The 10721-nt window shown below is 26.2% G+C and overlaps 1 long non-coding RNA gene across 1 annotated transcript in view; it reads right to left on the reverse strand.

Annotated features, from left to right (window-relative positions):
* The window catches only part of LOC107877076, a 41442-nt gene extending 41167 nt beyond the window's left edge, over positions 1-275 (reverse strand). Inside the window, exon 1 of the long non-coding RNA XR_007042663.1 lies at positions 46-275. This is a non-coding gene — a long non-coding RNA (uncharacterized LOC107877076). The remainder of the gene's footprint in view (positions 1-45) is intronic.
* Positions 276-10721: the final 10446 nt, after the last annotated feature.

The following is a 10721-nucleotide window of genomic DNA, read 5'->3' on the forward strand; positions in this document are numbered from 1 at the left end:
ATTGAAAAGGAAAAGGTTAATTAAAGATTCAATTAGAAAACTCACTTTTTGGTTGTTGAGGCTGGACTTCTTTTTCTCTTTGTTGCAAATGCTTCTTTTAATGAAAACTTTAGAAAAAGTTCAGTGCATTGTTCTGGATGTTTTGTGAGCTAAGCAATGTTTTTCTTTTTCAAAAAAAGTTCTATGATTATTCAATTAACAAATAGAGTAGGATTTTTGCTATTTTATTGGAAAGTTGATATTTAGAAAGCAACACTTGGAAGGCAAAGTTTTAGGCAGAGAAATATAGGTTTTATTTTTAAAAACTCAATACTATAAAGATAAGGTCATCAACTAATCGATACATGGAAGTTGTTCGATGTTCATAACTCAAGTCCCCACACCAAACAAAATTATTAAATATGCTTACAATCACCGGCCAGGTCATAAAAATTCATGTACTCTGCATTATTATTTTGTCTTATCCTATTTTCATTCAAGTTATCAAGCTGATCTCTTTCTTGATGATTAGAACTTTAAAGGCCTTATAAACATGGAGCTAATTTTTATATCTAAGTATTACGAGCTAAGAAATTAATAATTGTAACTTTTGAATGAGGTAAAGAAAGGCAACTGGATCAATGTCAAGATCCAAGTTCATGGCATTTATTGTCTCAAAAAAATATTGCGTGTGAACTTGAGTCATACCTTATACAACTCTTTACTTTTGTATCACTTTTAGATTTAGAACTCACCTAAGATGTCATATGTACACTGTCATATGTACGCCATCTTTAGAAGTTTGTTAACCTAGAAAACATATATGTCATGTTTGACCCGCCCTCATCAATCCACCTTTTATTCAGGGCATCACATACACGCCCTAAAGGAAACTTGACGTCCTCGCTGAGGTTTGCCCAACTATAATACCAAGAGATTATTGACTTTGATACAATATTTATCACGATCCAAACTCATGTCACGTATTATCCATTTGATACCTTTTCCCAGTACAAATGCGAAATTAGTCTTCACTAGAAAAGAAAGTTTAAGTCCTTAATTAGGTAAAGTGTCAAAGACAGAAGAAAAGAAATATGTACTGTCAAATGGATTTAAATATTAGTATGTAAAATGACTTGATCCTATGTGGATTCAAGTCTTTATTAGGCTCAAATGACACGGCCTTTGGAAGACCAAGACTAGAAAGGCACACGTACTATATTTTAATAAATATGATTTTGACGTCCATTTTTGAAGGTTTAGGGTTGTTGGTGTTGTTGTAGTGTCAATTGCATCCTTGAACTTTTTGTTTTTGATATCTATTGTCATATATTGTTTATTATATTTCGATTACCATGATATTATACTACTGTTATTGTTTCTTTCGTGTAGAAATGACACTTATTAACTACTAGTATAGTATACGTGTTTTACACGTGTGCCTCACATCAATCAGTAAAAATGAATAAAATCATAAAAAATAACATTTGACTTCAAAATAAATGTTATACTCATCTTTGCGCGCATAATATAGTTTGACAAAAAGTAAGCGAGTGGACATTATTCAACTTCTCTCTTGGAAATCTTATACTAATGTATTTAGTATCACACACCAGTAACATAATATCTTTTAGAAAAACCAACTACATACAACAATAAAATTAGTATCCTTTTCGAACAATACTAAAGTTTTACACAAATAAGGAGGAAAAAATCAAAATTGTGAAATATTAAAATGTGTGTGGAATAGAAATTACAAGAGTCTAATTGTAAGTTGAAATAGTAACTAACATTCATCTATAACGGATCCCTTATTGATTATCTTTGGACTTGCATCTTCCGCATGCTTTTTGTGTGCCTCAAGAGCAACATGTACTTCCGTCAACCGGCGTTTTAGGTTTTCAAAATCTTCCACAAAACTATGAACAAATACTTGTGAGATGATTTTTCTATTTTTTCTCTTATCATATATCCTAGGACGTATTGTTACTGACCAACCCTATCATGCACATAATTTGATATATCGAGGAAGTTTTCAGATAGAATTTCTTTTTTATAAGTCAATGGATACGAAAATCATTTATTATATATCAACAAGATAAAGGGAAAAAAAACTATCAGTATCTCTAAAGTAATATATAAGTAGTTAGTACATTAAAAAACAAATATTTAAAATATCATTACCTTCTTTCTTGATCTCATGTCTCTAATTAACTTATTAATAGCTGCAATGACATCCTGCATCAAATAAGAATTACATATACAAATAGTTTATCTCATATCAAAAATAAAAAGTGTTAAAGCAAATCCTTCGGATGCATAAATTATTACAAAAAAAAAAAAAAATATTATAAGTTTGCATTCTTGAAAGATACTAAATTGTGATCCAATGGATATGTTTTTCGTTGGTTTCGTCTCCTATTTTAAAGCTCCATTTTCCTCTAGAATCAAGAACAATGACAAAGAATTTTGAAGGAGTTATTTTTTTGTCCTCTCTCACACATAGTAGAGAAATAGATGTTGAACACTGATAGATATAAAAACATTAACGATGACATCACAAAAAGAGGATCTTTAATCGTACTTTCTTTTCACAAATAAAATATATACAAACAATTAAACATGATACACGACTACAAGCAAAACACAAAATAGATGTAACAATGAAGAAGTGACCTTAAGTTTCTAGTAAAGTTTGATCAAACTATCATTTAAATAGAACTAGTATTAGTACTCGCGCGATGCACCGTCAATATTAAATAAAATTAGTTATAGAAATTATCATCTTATTGATTTTATATAATAAAAAATTATTCAATATCGTTCACATATTTGAAATTAATAAATTTATGCAATACAAAAAATAACTATTACAATATTGAACTTAATATCATTAATTACATAAAACTTAAACATTATTTTTCGAAAGTTAGTATCTGCATGCAAATAATATTATATTGTAATATAATTATTTGAGAATATTAGATAATATTGTGATCTATATTGATTTATTTTGTAAAAAAGTCATATAATTACAAAAGAAAATGCATATTTAACATAATTATTATTAGTTAAGTGACTTACTTCTAAATTTTGTTAGAAAAACATGTTAATTATTATTAATTTAGTGACTTACTTCTAAATTTGGTTAGAAAAACAAAGAACTAATGAAAGATATGTTTTAGAGTTATGCACATGAGGCTTCTCTGTAAAATTTTAACTTGAAATTAAATTCTTTTATATTAAATATTTTAATTTGCACCCTCTTATCAAGAGAAAGAAAGGAGTTTCCCCTTCTCTTTTCTTGTCTTAATAGATTTACTTTTCAAAGTAAATTTTGTATTCCTCTGCCCGATCTTAGTCATAGTATATTTTTTATAAATTTAAAATATTTTTGCGTCAAGGCAAATATTTTAAGCAAAGTCTCAATAATAGTTAATTTTCCCTCTCTCATATTTTTTTATTATCATTTTTTCAACAAATAAGCTATAATATTATCTAAAGTCCTAACTTGTTAGCACCATTTCACAATGTTCACTTATCTCTTATGATAATGGACCAATAAATATTAATGAATCTTATTGTACATTATTTTTTTTGAATAAATGGTTTAGTCCTTCATAGGTTTAAATATACTCTTCAACTCTATTTTTGATCAACCCTATCATACTTTCTCAATTTACTCAATTTGAATGAAATTATAAATATTAATCACTATCGAAATTGAATTCCCTCCCATTTTAGAACATTCAACTAATACTTAGGCTGTGTTTGGTATGATGAAAAATATTTTCCAGGAAAAATATTTTCTTGAAAAATGTTTTCCTGAAAAATAAGTTGGTTTTCTACTTATTTTCTCATTTTTGGTTGGTGAATGGAAAATATTTTTCGGAAAATATTTTATGGTGTTTAGTTGGTGAGTAGAGAATAATTTTTAGAAAAATATTTTCTAGTGTTCGATTGATGAGTGAAAAAATATTTTTTAGAAAATACTACTATCTGTTAACTAGTATATCAGTGCCTCTAGGAACTCAACAATTTATAAGAACTAATTTAAGCATAACAAATAATATCAATATCGAATACTAAAATATTACAATCACTAAATTTAAGCAACTATTAATTAACAAATATAGGAGACCCTTTTCAATATTTTGTTAGGATAATCTCAAGATACTACAATTAATAGAAATATAACAGAACGACAAACTTATTCAACCTCATGAAACAAGTTACATCGATAACAAAATGAAATATGCAATTAATAAAAGTAACATAAGTAAGTCTTCCTCTATGCATATGAAAATAACAATATATTCAACGAATTGAAAATGGAAAAAATTCAGGTTTCATTATTTTTTATTTCAAATAGTGAAAAATTGAAGCAAAACACAGTGAAAAATATTTTCGACTAATGTAAATTTTTGAGAAATGTAAATTTTTTTAGTCATGTGAATATAAGTGTTGTTGGGGTGGGAAGAGGGGTGAGGGTGAGGTCATAAGTCTCATTTGTCATTTTCTGAAAAATGACTTCCCTTGGCCCATGAGGGAAGTCATTTTCCATCAAATGGTGGAAAATAAGTTGTCTTGGAAAATATTTTTCTAAACTTTTGTTGCAACCAAACAAGGAAAAATCGGAAAATATTTTCTAAAAAATATTTTCCATCATACCAAACACACCCTTAATCTCTCCTGTTCATCAGTACAATAAGATATTAATCTTATTCATCTTTATATTTTATATTGTACAGAGTAGATCAAAATAACTATTGCACCAAAAGATCTACAATATTCTAAAATTGGAGTTACAAATATAAAGATAAACATGATTGAACTCATTGCATGTTTATATCAACTAAAACAAAAAAATAAGAAAGTTTGCAGCATAATATTTATAAATAACAAATGGTAAATGACCTTTACTTTCACATTAGTACACTATGCTACATAAAAGTACAATAATATTTGCAGTAAGAATTTAAATATAATGAATTTGAAAAAATCAATATTCATAAGTATTTGATTTATTGAATTTGAGCATTGTCCATTGAGCATCAATCACGAGATACTCACCCAAATTTTGATCTTCGATATATAGCTTTTGAGATGGTAATCCTAGTGTCGGGTAAATTTCATAGATAGTTATACAACTATCATTTTTTTACTAAGGTCACTTAACTATCATTCTTAATACAATATCACAAAACTTTTAATATACTATTAAAATCACACAATTTAATTTATAAATTAATTGTTAATCATAACATATAAAAATATAGTATAGACAAATCAAGTGTTAATCCTAATATATAGAAATATAATGGATTAGTAATTTAGTATCATAGTTTATTAATTTTTGAAATCATATTATTATCTCACTAAAATCTAAAGCAACAATATTAGCAATGCAAGAAAATCAACTATCTTAAATCAATATTAGTTTCTTCATATTTAATGTATAACTTGTATATTTTTATGTTATTGCTAAAATTATCATTGCACATTTTGACCAAGATAAATTTTTATAAGTCTTTAAAAATATATTACATATTAAAAGATCATTAACTTAAATTTTTAAAGAGTACAGATTATATTTTTTTTATAAAACATAAAGTACATGAATACTGGCTCATAAAATTTTCATCAAACATGTAGAAAATAAAATGAATATGCAACATAACCTGTATATTTAGTTGACTTGATAAATCAAGAAAAAATCTATTCTAAAACAATACTCACAGTAAATTGAGATTCTAGCGATTATCACGACAAGATAAGTTGTGTCAGAAATTAAATGCATAGTTCATCTTCTCCAACATGTTATGGCAGAAATTAATTAGCTTTTACTAAGTGTAGCCTTCTTATATAGTGGTGAATTATTATGGCATTAGAACTTCTAGATTAATTGCAGTTGGTATAATATTCTTTTCTATATATATGTATATAATTGTTAATTGATTATTCATTTTCTATTTATATTTCTCAATTAATTTTGTCATGCTTCCTTAATTGACTTACATTGAATGAAATCATAAATAATTTTTGTCATATAAATATTCATTTTATGGTAATACTTCAATTGCATATATTCTAATTTATTAATAACTCACACCTATATTTCATCATATAAAAATTATTATAAATTTTTATTGATATTTTTATTATTAAGAAATATTTATTCCTAATTTATTTTATGGATCTGCATTTTAAATTTTTATATAAGATAATTTTATTTTTTTAATTAATTTTTGTTCATCAAAACGAAGTATCTTTTTCAAATTTGATTATTTTAAAATCTAAAATTACTCTTACAGACATATATAAGGTTATATAATTGGTCAATTAAAGAATAACTTTGTAAGGTAAAATTTTATTTGACTTCGGATATTAATTAGGACTATGTAATTTTAGTAGTTATTTTCAATAACATTATGCAATCTTTTCTATGTAGTAATATTCATTTTTTAAAAAAAATTAATATTTATTTATTTTCAATTTACCATCATTTTAAATTCAAGACTATCATTTATTCATTCCCTAATATAGAATGATAGTGTAATTACTCATTCATAGTTATTCTTAATTATGAAAATCCTTTCATTAAATATGAACGCATATTTTTTTAAATATAGATTACTTAAAAATATATCGAATGAAAATTCTTCCAATAAATATGAATGCATATTTTTAAAATAAAATTACTTGAAATATATTGAAATAAATTTCTTCCATTTTGTAGTCCAAAGTTACCATTTGATTGATCAGCTCTTTTTCATAATATTTTTAGTTTTGGAATAACTCTTTGATTATTATATTTTTTTTCCATATAAATTGTTTAATTACTAATTGGTTGTTCTCTTAATTGATATTTCTTGATACTTTCTTGAATTAGTCAATTGTAATCAAATTATAAATGTTATTTTTTATATAATATTATTATTTAAATTAATTATATACATATTTTGAGTGATGACATCTATTTCATAATATTTCTAATTTTGAAAGGACTCATTCGTCATAATACACTTTTTCATATAAGTTACTTGATTATTAATTAGTTATTCTCTAATTGATTTTTTTGTTATACTTTCTTGATTTACTAAATGTAGTGAAATCATAAATATTTTTTAAATAATATTATTATTTAAATTAATTGTGTATATTTTTTTAGGGATAACATCTTTTTCATAATTTTTTTAATTTAGAAATGACTGTTTGATTATTATAATCTTATTCATATAAGTTACATAATTACTATTTACTAATTGATTTTATTGTTATGGCATTAGAACTTCTATATTAATTGTAGTTGGTAAAATATTCTTTTCCATATATACGTATATAATTGCTAATTGATTATTCTTTTCTATTTATATTTCTCAATCAATTTTGTTATGTTTCCTTAATTGACTTACATCGAATGAAATCATAAATACTTTTTGTCATATAAATATTCATTTTATGGTAATACTTCAATTGAATATATTCTAATTTATTAGTAACTTACACCTACATTTCATCATATAAAATTATTATAAATTTTTATTGATATTTTTATTATTAAAAAATATTTATTCCTAATTTATTTTATTGATCTGCATGTTTAAATTTTCATATAAGATAATTTAATCTTTTTTAATTTTTTTATTAAAACGAAGTATCTTTTTCAAATTTGATTATTTTAAAATCCAAAATTATTCTTACAGACTGTCAAGTGGTTAGTTCTTAACATGTCACTTGCCTTAATTTTAGGCTAACTTCTTTTCTTTATTATATATATAGATAGATGTTATTTAAATTAAGTATATACACATTTTGAATGATGACATCTTTTTCATACTATTTTTAATTTTGGAAGGACTCATTTGTCATAATAATATTTTCATATAAGTTACTTGATTATTCATTAGTTATTCTCTAATTGTTTTTTTTTTTTGTAACACTTTCTTGATTTACTAAATTGTAGTGAAATTATAAATATTTTTAAAATAATATTATTATTTAAATTAATTGTGTATTTTGAGGGATAACATCTTTTTCATAATATTTTTTTAATATTTTGAAATGACTTTTTGATTATTATAATCTTATTCATATAAGTTACATGATTACTATTTACTAATTATTTTTTTTGTAATATTTTCTTGATTTACTCAATTGTTGTAAAATCATAGATCTTTACTTTTTATAATATTATTATTTATGTTGCTTAAATTAATTGTTCACATATTTTAAGGAATGACATCTATATTGCAATATTTTTTATTTTGGAATGACTTTTTGGTCATAGTAATTTTTCCATATAAGTTGTTTTATTACTAATTAGTTATTCACCAAAATAAATTGTGTTGCCAACAAATTAGATTCTTGTTGCCAAAATATCAAATGGCTAGTTCTCAATATGCCATTTGGCTTAATTTTAGGCTAACTTCTTTACTTTATTATATATACACATTGTAGAATTATTTTTTTATATAACGTAAAATTTTAATTGATTTAAAAGTATTAAATATTATAATTTTTTACCTAGATTATACAACTTAACCTAAAAAAATTATAAATTAAATTAAGTGCAAAAGTATTTCACCCCAAATTAAAAGAAAACATTCTTACTTTTTTTAACACATATTTTTAACAATGCCAAAATCATAGACAAACAAAAAACAATGTTTTAACTTTTCAACACGAATTTTCTTAACAATGCCAAAAATACAATAAAAAACAAAAACAACCCCTTTTTAACCAAAAATAAATAGCCGAATTACCAAAAAAAAAAAAAAACTGTAGAAGTATCCTACCCAAATACAAAAACTCCAACCTTGTCTTTTTCTAATTCTTCTTCCATATATTTTAGGAGTATTTCTTAATTATAAAAAATAAATCTCCTAATATCTCTTACCATATAATTTCTTTTACTATATATTTTAGGATTCTTATTTATTATTACTTAAAAAATAAATTGAGAAAAATAGAAAATGATGATTTTATCTATTATGGAGACTTTTAATGAAGGACAAAAAGTTCAAATCACTTTTTAAGGGCCTTCACACTTTTAATATATTATAGATATAGATTATAGATTATAGATATAGATTATAGATTATAAATATAGATATAGATTATAGATTATGTTTTATTCTTATTCTTGTACTTAGATTTGTTTTACTTGGGTCGAGGGTATTTCAAAAATAGACTATCTACCTCCACGAAGTAGTGGTAAGATCTGCGAATTTTACCCTCTCAAATCTCATGTGTGGTAACCTACTGGTATGTGTTGTTGTGTTGTCTAACATTCATTTTCTCTTCTCGTGCTTCCTACTCCATTTGTCTTTTCTGATCATCTGATAGAATGAAGTGGGATGATCCCCTGGGGGAGCGGTTATTTTCTTTCTCTCTAAGAGTTGCTTATTTCTTATCGAATTTTGCCACTTGTTTTGCCTGCATGGCCCCATTTCCGGCGACGAAACTACTCTGGCCACTGGATCAGCTTCACCAGTTGTGCGATGGTAGTGCATTTTTGCTCCACAAATGTTATCCTACTATATTTCATAATTCCCAAGACTCTACTGCCTTGTTGCGACGAACTCAATCAACTTCTCAAGTCATTTCAGGCTTTCTTGAGTTAAATTCTATCCATGGAAAGGAGAATGCGACTCCCAATTCTATTTTGATTCAAGTCCCAGACCAATATATTGTATCAATGAAGAATGTTCATCAAGGTGGTAGTAGTTTGGTTGCATGTTTAGATAGAATGGTGAAGGTAAATACTATTAGAGTTCATAATGTTTACGATAAGCCAATCAAAGATCCTGAACGTTCAGATGAAATGGTTAAGGTTAATATTACTAGATTTTAGCCAGATTTTGATGAGCACTGCATTGTCGAGGCTGTGGAAAGTTAGATATTCCATTCACCATCTGAGGTTGATAGATTTTCCCCAGTCCAGAAGGCCCCAAACGATACTACTTCAAAATTCACCAATTTGGGAATTAGGGTTTTTCATTGGAATGCACCTATCGATTCTACAACTAGGACTCGCGTTAATCTGGAGGTTGGTAAAACTCAGTTCCTAGTTATTAATACGAGAATTCCTAGGTCAAGACCTTTCACGCGAAGCCAAGCACGTGAGTTACAACGACTCCAAGCCTTGTTCACATCCTTGGCTGTGTGTGAGGCCCTTGTGATCCCATCTAAGGTCTTATACTTAGTAAAGTGTGAAGAGGCCTACCTAAGCACCCCAAACCCACCCACTAATGCCAAGGGAATTTTGGTCTTTTGTGCCTCCTTTGTAATTGACTATATAAGCCATGTGTTAGGGCTAGTCCTCTTTAGTTCATTCATATCATAGAAGACAAAAAGACTTGTAACATTTTTGACTTCTCATTCTCATTTGGAGAGGGCAAAACAAAATCTCACTAGTAGAGTGATACTAGTGTTGTATCTTGGCGAGAAACTAGGTTCTTGGGATTCTTTGAGTTCCTCTTGGTCTAAGTAAGAACTTGGTATTGATATTCATTAGTCTTAGGGTCCTTTCTCTTGTTAGGGTTCTTAGATGAATGAATATTGTGTGTCAAGTTTCTATCTCTTTTTTTGTAAATTTTGTTAACATTGTGTTGTTAAATCTAAAATTCTATTGAAGCCGTGTGGGGCTCTTTAGATTCACTAGAAATATTATCTTTGTTGTTCTAGTTGTTAAACTCACTTTTCTAGTTCAAAATAAGTGTTGCAAGCCTAGTGAAGCC

The sequence above is a fragment of the Capsicum annuum genome, chromosome 7 (genome assembly GCF_002878395.1).
Source record: "Capsicum annuum cultivar UCD-10X-F1 chromosome 7, UCD10Xv1.1, whole genome shotgun sequence".
NCBI lineage: Eukaryota > Viridiplantae > Streptophyta > Magnoliopsida > Solanales > Solanaceae > Capsicum > Capsicum annuum.